Source organism: Haliotis rubra, unplaced genomic scaffold (genome assembly GCF_003918875.1).
Source record: "Haliotis rubra isolate DU_JTF1 unplaced genomic scaffold, ASM391887v1 Scf252, whole genome shotgun sequence".
NCBI classification, from domain to species: domain Eukaryota; kingdom Metazoa; phylum Mollusca; class Gastropoda; order Lepetellida; family Haliotidae; genus Haliotis; species Haliotis rubra.
The window spans coordinates 1,261,803-1,275,664 of NW_025766581.1; positions in this window are offsets into that span (position 1 = coordinate 1,261,803).

Sequence of the window (13,862 nt, forward strand, 5' to 3'; positions counted from 1 at the left end):
CAAATCGCGAAAGTTAACATTCGCACATACCGTTTGAACCTTTACCTAAAGAAACTTGAACGATTCCGAATGCTATTTTCCGCACGATCGCTTCCGAGTGATACACGCAATGAGTAAACAGTCGCTGAAAATAGAGTTTTCGTCAATATTCATCTTGAGAAAAATAAGTCCCGCCGAACCCTAACAAGTAGTCGTTGTCTGATTGGTTAAATCCGTTCGGCCGTCTCGCGTTTGATTGGACGGTCATAGGTCGCTCAAAGGTTAGCTGACGCAACCTTCTACTAGGTTTTGTTAGACTCAGTATAGCAGTGTAACGAATAATACTGAGCCTAAGTTTACTTAGACTGGAGTTTTTACCAAACACATATCCAACATATTTGTCATATTGTCATAGTTGTCATACAATATGAACTGACTTGCAAGAAATGATATTGACTGCATTTGTGTCATTTGCGTGAGGCTACGGTCAGTGAAGAAATAAGGTTCATTCTCAACTAACACATGGGTGGAGTATTAGATGTGCTCACGAGTACTCCAAGGTCAGCAAAACCGCTGGTCTTGAATCAGGTCAGGGACCCAGTCTATTGTTGATGGTAGACTCTCAGAGTTTGGTCATCGTGATTCCCAGTCAGTCCTACCTGTACAACACGAGGGTCCCTGATCCCAAGATCTACCATCATGATCCTCATCATTGTCGGACGATGCCAAGCGTTTGTCTGGGTACACAAGCACCGAAATCGATATTCACGTGTAACGTCCACACAACTTCCTGGATGTTATAAATTTAAAGAGAATGACCTTTGTCTTTTCCAATACGTTAATGCCAATCAGATAAAGGTTTTCTCCATACTTTTTAAAAACACACTTCCCTAATGGTTTGGACTGAAACTCCGATTTTTAACTTGCAGCCCGCCAACAATGCTGGATAAGGCTCGCACCAAATATTAGGCACATTAACCTCATGAATAATGCAGGCTAATCGAAATCAATAATCGCATATTTCTGATAAGAAAATACTTAAAAGTCATTATCAATAAATTCTGAATATTTTTATCAGCACCTGTCTAATGTCCAGGGGTCGTGTACCTGAGGCGATATTAACAGACATTCAAATATGGTGTTTGAAACATTACTATATCATGTTATTTTGATCACCGCCAAACAACTAAAAACAATGACAATACCAATTTTTCATGGCACCATACATACTGGTGGAACGTCCGCGCGTGAATCTAGTGAATGCAGCATCGCTTCGACAAGGGAAGTTTTCGGATTAAGTGCCATATCATCCCAAACCTTTGGATTCGGACCTCAAAGAGCGTTAAGAACAAAGTTGCCAGCATACCACTCGTCACTGTGTACGCTAACCCACCCCTAAAAAGACATTTATATGAATTATTTTTCATATTTCGCCATATTTTGCTCTTATCGTTAAGAAAAAGGAAAAGGAAATATGTCGGGCTGAGATAGAAGGTTTTCAGTCATTTCTAATGTGCATAAACAGTGATTGTGGCCATATTAAGCTGATTCTCACAAGTCTATCAGGAAATTCAAATATCACCTGATTTGCCTGATCGAAAGGTACATTCGGGGGTAAAGGGCGTGTGGGGTGGAGTGGGGTGGAAAGCTCAAATGACTACAAATACATGTTTGAAAGAAAAAGCGCTTTTTGGTACCTGGATTAAAGTGAAACATCATAAGTTAACTCAAAGTCAGTAAGTGAGTACTTTGCGCCGCTTTTAGCAATATTCCAGCGATATTACAGCTGGAATGGACTTCACACCTTGCACCCATGCGGGGGATCGAACTCAGGTCTTCGGTGTGACGGCTGCTCCACTGGCCCGTTTTTAATTTTATAACTTTTATGTGAAAATACTGATCGATAACCACAAACAATAAATGAAACATTCCATAAATAATTAAATAAACTCGTACTACAACCATTCAAAGCCCATCAAGATTCTAGGACAAACGGATTTCATATTGGAGGTCCTGCCAGTTTAATTCTTCATCTGGAAGACCATGGATCGTATGCAAGTCGCAGTGTACATTTTACTAATGCTGAATTCAAAGTCAGTTGAAGGTTCGTATCAATTATATGATTCTTCTGATTATCTCGACCGGAATATTGTCTTGTGTGTTGTACATGTAACACTGCGATTCTTGGATTTTATTATTTCAAAATGTGTATAGGTGAGATAACATAGGGTTTAAGGCAGTGCCAAGTATCTACCGCGTTATCCCATAGAGATACCATGCTACAGTTTAACTGGTATATATCACTCAGAAGCCGAGCCGACCACACCTTGTTTCATCCATATAATGAGTGAGAGAGTGAGTTTAGTTTTATGCCGCTTTTAGCACTATTCCAGCAATATCATGGCGGGGGACACCAGAAACGGGCTTCACTCATTCTACCCATGTAGGGAATCGAAACCGATTCTTCAGCGTGACGAGCGAACGCCCCTCCACCCCTATCCCAGTAATGCATGGGCTCACGCGTATAAAGCGTTTTTAGCGTTACGATGATCGTAACTCCCATACTCTAAGATAGACTTAAGACGGCCTCAGTGCTCAGAGAGGCGTTGGATAGCCTAGTGGTAAATGCGTTCGCTCGTCACGCCGAAGACAAGGTTCGATTCAACACATTAGTACGACGTGTGAAGCCCATTTCTGGTCTTCCCCTACGTGATATTGCTGGAATATTGCTGAAAGCAGCGTAAAACTATACTCACTCATTTTAATGTTTACCGGTATGACGAACCCCAACGACCTTCCGCTCTGTGGACAGACAATCTATCCACCACTAGCACAGGAAATTAGTATATACAGTTCAACCAGAAATTATTGAGAATTTAAAGATTGTAATTTTGTTCACTCATTACTCACGTATTAAATGTGAATATTAGCAGAACATAACTCCAAATTCCCCCTCAGCACAGATCACCAACACCGCTTACTCATCTCCTTTACATGGATGATATCGAGCTCCTTGCCAAAGGAGATTCCAATTTGAAAGAACAGGTTCTCCTTGTCGAGTCCTTTTCTAATGATATTGGCATGACATTTGGACTCGACAAATGTAATACTCTTCATTTGAAACGTGGCAAGGTAGTTAATGATGGATCGGTCAAGTTACAAGGGGGAGGAGTTATTGAGCATCTTGTGGAAGATCAGGCCTACACCTATCTTGGAATGCAAGTTCGAGACAAGCTCCAGAATGCCCAGATTCAAGACAAACTTCTTTTGCTGTGCCAGTCCTTTCCTATTCCTTTGGAGTAGTTGATTGGACAAAACAAGACATCCACAGTCTTGACCGTCTGACCAGAAGGATCATGTCTGACAACAGAGCCCACCACCCTCGTTCCTCTCTTAACCGTTTATACATGCCAATCAATTCTGGAGGTCGGGGTTTGATTAATGTGGAGACTCTTCATGATAGAATTTTATTGTGTACTTTTGCACATATTTATTTATCGGATGATCCTCTGGTGATGCATGTGAAGACTCATGATGAAAGCAAGGAATTCCACAGCTATTTTAAGCGTGCCAAAGTTGTTGGACAGAATCTGAGATTTCAGGTAGATTTTGTTGATGGCGATGTACTGCTGGACGGTACAGCGATGGGAGTAAACCAGGTGAAGTCCTTCACCAAGTCTGCCCAGAGTCGGTCCTTTGTGGAGAAGCTTTCTGAGAAGCCATTGCATCGTGTGTACATGCAGTGTGTTGAACGGAATAGCAATCCCACCGACTCCTTCGCCTGGATGAAGTCGGCTGGTCTTAAATGTGAAACTGAGGGCTTCCTTTTTGCTGCTCAGGACCAGTCACTTCCCACTCGCAATCGCCTAAATGTGATTCTTAAAGAAAATATCAATATGAAATGTCGTCTTTGCAATGAATTCACGGAGACTGTCCAACACCTTGTCAGTGGATGCCCTTCCTTGGCACAAACAGCATATCTTAAACGACATGATGGCATGGCTCGTTGCTTTTACTACCGTCTCCGACATGCCTGTGGCTTTGACTCCGAGGTCCATCCATGGTACGACCCTGAACATGTCCAGGGCGTCATGGAAAATGATGCTTTCAAACTTCTGTGGAATAGGCCCATATACAGCCTCAGAAGAATTCCTGCCAACAAACCTGATCTTGTCCTTTTTGATAAAGCCAATGAATTTATTTATATCATTGAATTTTCTGTCCCTTTTGACACCAATGTGATTGGCAAGATTAAGGAAAAGCATGATAAATATGCGGACCTCGCCTTTGAAATGTCTCGCTTGCATCCCAAGTACACTGTCGCCAGGCTCCCCATTGTTCTCGGTGCCCTTGGTTTGGTACCTCCTGATCTCTTGGCGCAGATCAGGAGAGTGCCCGGGTTCTCCACCGGGAGTACAGCCCTTCTGACACTCTGGGTAATGCAGAAGGCTGCAGTGTTGGGGAGCCTTCATATTCTCCTCAAAGTTCTTGGTGGGTTCGACTAGGCAGCGTTTCCTGGGAGAAGTCCCATTCGCTGTCTGGGCTGCGTGTAGAGGGGGCAAGGGCCCTGAGCTGATGATGAGCCTTACCAGCCTGACTGTGCCAGGATCACCCGAACCCTCTCTGCTGCATACTATCTTTAATCTGTAAAACATAATAATAATTAATTAATTTGTATAGCGCCTATTTTCCAACTTTGAGCTGCTCAATGGCGCTGAACAGGGTAGATAATTTACATATCATCAGCTTGATTAAACAGGATAGTTTTTAGACAGTTCTGGAAGGATTTGTGAGAGCTTGCTGTTTTGAGTTCAAATGGTAGATTGTTCCACAAGGTAGGGGCAATTTTGGAGAAGGCACGATCAGCAAGTTTAATGGATGTTGAGGGAACCGAGAGATTGTACATATTCTGAGATCGGAGATATCGTCCTGGTGTATACATCTGGATCAGGTCCTTTAGGTAGAGAGGGGAGTTATCATTGTGCAGAGCAGCGTAGGTCAGTGATAAGACTTTGTACACCACCCTAAGCCGAACTGGGAGCTAATGTAATTTTTTTAGAACAGGCGTGATATGCTCACGAGGTTTGGTCCTTGTAACAATGCGAGCTGCCTTGTTCTGGATCCTCTGCAGATGGGAGATAGAACTAGATCCAGCCAACAACGCATTGCATGCAGCTCAGTTCTAATTGTCTCCTTACAGACAGCCTCAGTTCCTCTATCAATCATATCCAGCCTTAAGTTTTCTAAACTCCTTCGTTTGTTTTTAAAAACAAGAATACCAAGCCGCCTCCTGTCACCGACAGTCAGTTTTCTGGGCCTACCTGCGCCTCTCTGGTGCTCAATGCCATATCCATTTGCAATATTTTTTCAAAACACGATAAACAGTGGACAAAGGGATGCCTGTTCTACTTGAAATCACTTTAGCTGATCTGATGTCCTTGTTATAATACTCTAAAATCAACTTCCTCTTCTCTAAATCATCCATACTGAGGATCACTGAAAATGTCGTCTGCTAGCAAGTAAACAAAGGGGAATAACTCTTCACAAACTAATGAAAAAGGATTAACGGAGTTGTCTCTCTTGAATGAAACCTTGCACTTGATAGCTGGTCAAGGTTGTTTATACTAGAAATCAAATTAAACATATTCCTAAAATTCTCAATAATTTCTGGTCATACTATACAAGCAACCACTATCACTCAAGCTTGAACAGTGAACAGATTATGTGTTTCAGGCGAGGCGGTGTCCCAAGTCATTGCTCAGGTCGGCATTGCCACATGTAAGAAGAGGTGTGCAGACAATTCAGCGTGTCTGGCTGTTGCATATGAAGGCGCACGGATGTCCTGTGAGATGTTCTGGGCGGGAAATAGACAAGCGGTACAGGGAAGATCGGAATCTCTCACGTGGGTAGAAATGAAAAGGGTAAGTATACAGGGTAAGTATACTTACAAAAACAAACAAAAACAAATTTACGCCTCCCCCCGAAAAAAAATCCAAAACAAAACAAAAAAACACCCTACCCCAACAACACCATTTCACAGGCTACAGGAGGTTTGGTTTGGTTTGGTGTTTAACGCTGCACTCAGCAATATTGCTATATGGCGGCGGTCTGTAAATAATCGAGTCCGGACAAGACAATCCAGGGATCAACAGCATGAGCATCGATGTACGCAATTGGGATACGATGACATGTGTCAACCAAGTCAGCGAGCCTGACCACCCGATCCCGTTAGTCGCCTCTTACCACAAGCATTGGGAATTGAAGACCAATTCTAACCCGGATTTTCACGGGTCCTACAGGAGGTAGAGCGCTTCTGGTAAACTTTCATGTTTCACACCGTGTGTCTTATATTTGCTAACAAGGAAAAGAAAATACAATTAGCACCTGTATTTAGCCAAACAGTCGCTAAGCGTTACGAGGATGAAACATCTGATCTCACTAACTATAAGAGTGAGCGAGCGAGTAATGCTGGGATGTTTTCTCATAAATCTATATTTCGTACATGAGTTAAAGGCACAATTTCACACATTTTGGACAATATTTTAGCCTACATTATATATATTGGGGCATATGCACTCACTAAAGCTTCCTATTGATGCAATAAAAGACATATTATCCCTTACGACTTGCCTGAAATTGAACTTCGAGGCAAACAACTTCCAAACAGAGAACACTTGCCATGTATGGAATGTAAAAAAAAAATTGCTCCGTACATCGAAAACTGCCGCATGCGGTGTTGTCGGTGTTTGCCAAACTGGTTTCTATCGCAAGTTGTAGATATTCATAAAGAGCGCTCCAAGGGGCATAACTCTATGGGGTTCGCTTGAAATGATGTTCGGCCGGTAGAGGGCGCGAGCGTCGATTCAATGTAACGTTGCATTCATTCATTCGAACTTTATAATTTGATATTGTAATCTAAATGCGTAATTTTCTTCTGGAATATATTACATCGTAGCTTTCATCTGAGGGCTGATAGTTAGTCTTATTGAGAAAAACGCATTATTTATTTTAGAGAAGTGTGGTGTGATAGAGTGCCTTTAAGTACAATACATTCCGTAATTACTAAGTAGCGGAAGGTGATCTAGTAACCATGTATCGTTCTCATCTACCGTATGTCCTCGCTGAAACGCCCGGAAGTGTATTTTCCAGGCACCTTTTTAACCCAAGACGCTTGTTCGCTGAGATCAAAGTGAGAATTCCGTGCTCTAAATCTACACAGCGTTTAATCGGGATTCCGACGTTTAATCTGTGGAATTGTCGATCAATCGAATGCTGGAGCACCTTGCACCTGTACACAACTTATGTTCAGTTCTGTTACTGTACTCCCTATGCATAACCAATATTAACGAAGCCCCAGAGATGCATACCTTCCATGTCTATGCAGTTTTATTGACATAAATTGTTTCTTTCATTGACCTGTGATATATCGCAGGACTCTAGAACAAACACATTTGTAATATAGAGAATCTATATGGACTTGTACTTTTGTATCACAGCATTGGAAGCATAGAAGTTCAAAAGGACAGTAATAGACAAAGCATTCTGTGATTTCAGAAATCAAATCATCTGCAACCTCGTCTCAAATATATCAATGGCAATAAATGGAATATCTTTCAAACTTCCAGGGAAAAGGACACAACGAGAGCAACTGCCACCACAAGTTCCAGTCATCCATTGTAACACATTCACAGAGGACGGTCTGCCTTCTTAAACTAGGTAATCTTGAACATGTTATATGGATTATTTCTGACTAATATAGTGACTGTAGTGTGTTAATGATAATAATGAAAACAATGACGATAATGACGACAGTAGTGGGTGTAGGTATATATCTGTATATTGAAATCTGTCTCATCATTTAGCAGATAAAGGGTGATCTAAAGCGAAGCGTGGTTATAACAGTACATGATAGAACTCTGTAAATTGTGTCATAGTGATGATACAACGGATTCGGTGTGGTCGGATATTGTTCACCCAGCAGAAAATGGGTACCGGGTGGGATAAGGTCATGTGACTTTATTCATTTAGCGCCTAACGGTCATCCGGGGTAATAATAATCAGATTGTTTGGGCACTTCGAGCAGGGATTGTCCATGGAGCAATGCGCATGGTAAATGGATTATTATTATTTATATTATATTTTGAATAAATGTTGTTTGAAAACTTCCAACAAACACTGTTATTGCTCCTGGGATGCAGAAAACTCCTCGAAATTTCTGTTAAGTATTTTCTGATCAAGTTTCATGATATTACGAAAACCATAGTTGCTTTTGAGCAAATTGACATATACAATATACACTTTCACGAATATATTTTTAACATATACTGAGAGAAACAAATAAAGGATCACACGAAAATTCAAGCGTTCCTTGCGTTCCAGTTTTTATCACCACAGCACTATTCAAAATATTAAAGGAACCGTTACGCTTGGGTTTTCCTGTGATCCTCTATTTGTTTCTTCCAGTATATATAACTAAACATACACGAATGAATAAGCGCGCCACCCACAGCATACACACGCCATACACTGCTACATATAACCTGCTAAAGATCCTACACAGCGTCACATCTAATAAAGCTACACACACAGCTACACATACACACGCCATTCACTGCTACATATAATCTGCTAAAGATCCAATACAGCTTCACATCTAATCAAGCTACACACAGCCACACATACACAGCTACACATACACACGCCGTACACTGCTACATATAACCTGCTAAAGATCCAATACAGCTTCACATCTAATCAAGCTACACACAGCTACACATACACAGCTACATATATCCTGCTAAAGATCCTACACAGCTTCACATCTAATCAAGCTACACACAGCTACACATACACAGCTACATATATCCTGCTAAAGATCCTACACAGCTTCACATCTAATCAAGCTACACACAGCTACACATACATAGCTACATATATCCTGCTAAAGATCCTACACAGCTTCACATCTAATCAAGCTACACACAGCTACACATACACAGCTACATATATCCTGCTAAAGATCCTACACAGCTTCACATCTAATCAAGCTACACACAGCTACACATACACAGCTACATATATCCTGCTAAAGATCCTACACAGCTACACATCTAATCAAGCTACACACAGCTTACACATACATAGCTACATATATCCTGCTAAAGATCCTACACAGCTTCACATCTAATCAAGCTACACACAGCTACACATACACAGCTACATATATCCTGCTAAAGATCCTACACAGCTTCACATCTAATCAAGCTACACACAGCTACACATACACAGCTACATATATCCTGCTAAAGATCCTACACAGCTTCACATCTAATCAAGCTACACACAGCTACACATACACAGCTACATATATCCTGCTAAAGATCCTACACAGCTTCACATCTAATCAAGCTACACACAGCTACACATACACCTGCTACATATAACCTGCTAAAGATCCTACACAGCTTCACATCTAATCAAGCTACACACAGCTACACATACACAGCTACATATATCCTGCTAAAGATCCTACACAGCTTCACATCTAATCAAGCTACACACAGCTACACATACACTGCTACATATATCCTGCTGAAAGATCCTACACAGCTTCACATCTAATCAAGCTACACACAGCTACACATACACAGCTACATATATCCTGCTAAAGATCCTACACAGCTTCACATCTAATCAAGCTACACACAGCTTCACACATACACAGCTACATATATCCTGCTAAAGATCCTACACAGCTTCACATCTAATCAAGCACACACAGCTACACATACAATGCTACATATAACCTGCTAAAGATCCTACACAGCTTCACATCTAATCAAGCTACACACAGCTACACATCTAATCGCTACACACAGCTACGCATAGCTACATATATCCTGCTAAAGATCCTACACAGCTTCACATCTAATCAAGCTACACACAGCTACACATACACAGCTACATATATCCTGCTAAAGATCCTACACAGCTTCACATCTAATCAAGCTACACACAGCTACACATACACTGCTACATATAACCTGCTAAAGATCCTACACAGCTTCACATCTAATCAAGCTACACACAGCTACACATACACAGCTACATATATCCTGCTAAAGATCCTACACAGCTTCACATCTAATCAAGCTACACACAGCTACACATACACTGCTACATATAACCTGCTAAAGATCCAACACAGCTTCAAATCTAATACGACTACACATACACAGCTACATAAAAGTGAAATAATATTCAGTCTTTATAATAAATCTAATCACACCCTAAACCCAAACATCCCCATCCCCTATAAATCAGAATGTGACATGGTTAGATTGTAATGGTAAAGTGTTTTTAATCCATGTTGATGTGTCAATACCCAAACTGATCCTCCTGCTGCAGGATGCGCTGATTGTCTGGATCCTCCTAAAGTCAATAACGCTGCTGTACGATTGACTCTTCTCCCGACTGAAATGGTGGCCACATACAGCTGTTGGAAACATTTCAAAGACTTCAGACAGACATCTTTTACCATTACATGCAGTGCCAGTAAATCCTGGCCAAAACATCGGCGCGACTGCGCAAGACCTGCCTATCTACGAGATGTAAGTTATATGTTTGGAAACGTTAGAAAATGATTTTGCATGGGCGTGATGTACAGCAAGGAGTGTGGCTGTGAATGCGCATCTGTATCTGTATATGTGAAACTTTGTGTGTGAAGCTGTGTAAGTGTAGCTGCGCATGACTAGCGGCGTTTGTGTTGATGTGTAAGTGTAGCTGCGCATGTGTAGTGGTGTATGTGTAGCTGTGTATGTATAACTGCGCATGTTTAACTGTGTAAGTGTAGCTGCGCATGTGTAGTGGTGTATGTGTAGCTGTGTATTTATAACTGCGCATGTTTAACTGTGTAAGTGTAGTTGCGCATGTGTAGTGGTGTATGTGTAGTTGTGTATGTATAACTGCGCATGTTTAACTGTGTATGTGTAGCTGCGCATGTGTAGTGGTGTATGTGTAGCTGTGTATGTATAACTGCGCATGTTTAACTGTGTAAGGGTAGCTGCGCATGTGTAGTGGTGTATGTGTAGTTGTGCATGTATAACTGCGCATGTTTAACTGTGTAAGTGTAGCTGCGCATGTGTAGTGGTGTATGTGTAGTTGTGTATGTATAACTGCGCATGTTTAACTGTGTATGGGTAGCTGCGCATGTGTAGTGGTGTATGTGTAGCTGTGTATGTATAACTGCGCATGTTTAACTGTGTAAGTGTAGCTGTGCATGTGTAGTGGTGTATGTGTAGCTGTGTATGTATAACTGCGCATTTTAACTGTGTAAGTGTAGTGGCGCATGTGTAGTGGTGTATGTGTAGCTGTGTATGTATAACTGCGCATTTTTAACTGTGTGCGTGTAGTTGCGCATGTGTAGTGTGTGTAGTGCGTATGTGTAGTGGTATGTATAACTGCGCATGTTTAACTGTGTAAATGTAGCGGCGCATGTAATGTAGTGGTGTAACTGTAAATATGCTGTGTATGTATAACTGCGCATTGTTTAACTGTGATATGTTGTAAGTGGCGCATGTGTAGTGGTGTATGTGTAGTGGTGTATTTGTAGTGAATGTGTATGTATAACTGCGCATGTTTAACTGTGTAAAATGTAGTGGCGCATGTGTAGTGGTGTAGTATGTAGCTGTATATGTATAACTGCGCATTTTTAACTGTGTAAATGTAGTGGCGCATGTGAAGTGGTGTATGTGTAGTGGTGTATGTATAACTGCGCATTTTTAACTGTGTAAATGTAGTGGCGCATGTGTAGTGGTGTTAGTGTAGCTGTGTATGTATAACTGCGCATTTTTAACTGTGTAAATGTAGTGGCGCATGTGAAGTGGTGTATGTGTAGTGGTGTATGTATAACTGCGCATGTTTAACTGTGTAAGTGTAGATGCGCATGTGTAGTGGTGTATGTGTAGCTGTAAATGTATAACTGCGCATGTGTAACTGTGTAAAGTGTAGCTGTGCATGTGTAGTGGTGTATGTGTAGCTGCACGTATGTGTATGTGAGGTGCTATGTGTAGCTGTGTATGTATAACTGCGCATGTTTAACTGTGTAAGTGTAGTGGCGCATGTGTAGTGGTGTATGTGTAGCTGTGAATGTATAACTGCGCATGTTTAACTGTGTAAGTGTAGCTGTGCATGTGTAGTGGTGTATGTGTAGCTGCGCATGTGTAGTGGTGTATGTGTAGCTGTGTATGTATAACTGCGCATGTTTAACTGTGTAAGTGTAGTGGCGCATGTGTAGTGGTGTATGTGTAGCTGTGTATGTATAACTGCGCATGTTTAACTGTGTAAGTGTAACTGCGCATGTGTAGCTGTGTAAGTGTAACTGCGCATGTGTAGCTGTGTAAGGATAGCGGCGTTTGCTTTGATGTGTAAGTGTAGCTGCGCATGTGTAGTGGTGTATGTGTAGTTGTGTATGTATAACTGCGCATGTTTAACTGTGTATGTATAACTGCGCATGTTTAACTGTGTAAGTGTAGCTGCGCATGTGTAGTGGTGTATGTGTAGTTGTGTATATATAACTGCGCATGTTTAACTGTGTATGTATAACTGCGCATGTTTAACTGTGTATGTGTAGCTGCGCATGTGTAGTGGTGTATGTGTAGCTGTGTATGTATAACTGCGCATGTTTAACTGTGTAAGTGTAGCTGCGCATGTGTAACTGTGTATGTGTAGCTGCGCATGTGTAGTGGTGTATGTGTAGTTGTGTATGTATAACTGCGCATGTTCAACTGTGCGCTAGTGTTTCTGCGCATGTGGCAGCTGCGCATGTGTAAGTGGTGTATGTTTAGCAGGCTGTGATTAATGTAGCTGCATAAGTGAAGTTGCGTATGTGTAGCTGTTTAAGTGTAGCGGCGTATGATGTGTAGTTGTGTATATTTCGTGTATAATCTGTAGCTGCGTATGTATAGCTGCGTTTGTGTAGCTGTGAAAGGTTCACTGTGAAAATGAATGGATTGTTTGATAGTGGTCAGTAACATGGGAGACACCTGGGAGAGCAGGGGATTGGTACCAAGCAGAACAACCAGTCTCGACCATCGGCCGAAACACACCCCACAGGGCGCAAAAAAACAATATTAATCCCACATGACCGGTGTCCAGGTAGCAGCGTGCACTCACATAACTTTCACAAAGCTTGCATTTGTTTCAACCAAAAATCGATCGTCTGTAGTAGTGGTGTATGTGTAGCTGTGTATGTATAACTGCGCATTTGTAACTGTGTAAGTGTAGTGGCGCATGTGTAGTGGTGTATGTGTAGCTGTGTATGTATAACTGCGCATAGTTAATTGAGTAAGTGTAACTGCGCATGTTTAACTGTGTATGTGTAGCTGCGCATGTGTAGTGGTGTATGTGTAGCTGTGTATGTATAACTGTGCATGTTTAACTGTGAAAGTGTAGCTGCGCATGTGAAGTTGTGTATGTGTAGCTGTGTATGTATAACTGCGCATTTTTAACTGTGTAAATGTAGTGGCGCATGTGTAGTGGTGTATGTGTAGCTGCGTTTGTATAACTGTGCATAGTTAACTGTGTAAGTGTAACTGCGCATGTGTAGCTGTGTAAGTGTAGCTGCGCATGTGTAGCTGTGTAAGGATAGCGGCGTTTGCGTTGATGTGTAAGTGTAGCTGCGCATGTGTAGTGGTGTATGTGTAGTTGTGCATGTATGACTGCGCATGTTTAACTATATTTGTAGCTGCGCATGTGTAGTGGTGTATGTGAAGCTGTGTATGTATAACTGCGCATTTTTAACTGTGTAAGTGTAGCTGCGCATGTGTAGTGGTGTATGTGTAGCTGTGTATGTATAACTGCGCATGTTTAACTGTGTATGTAGT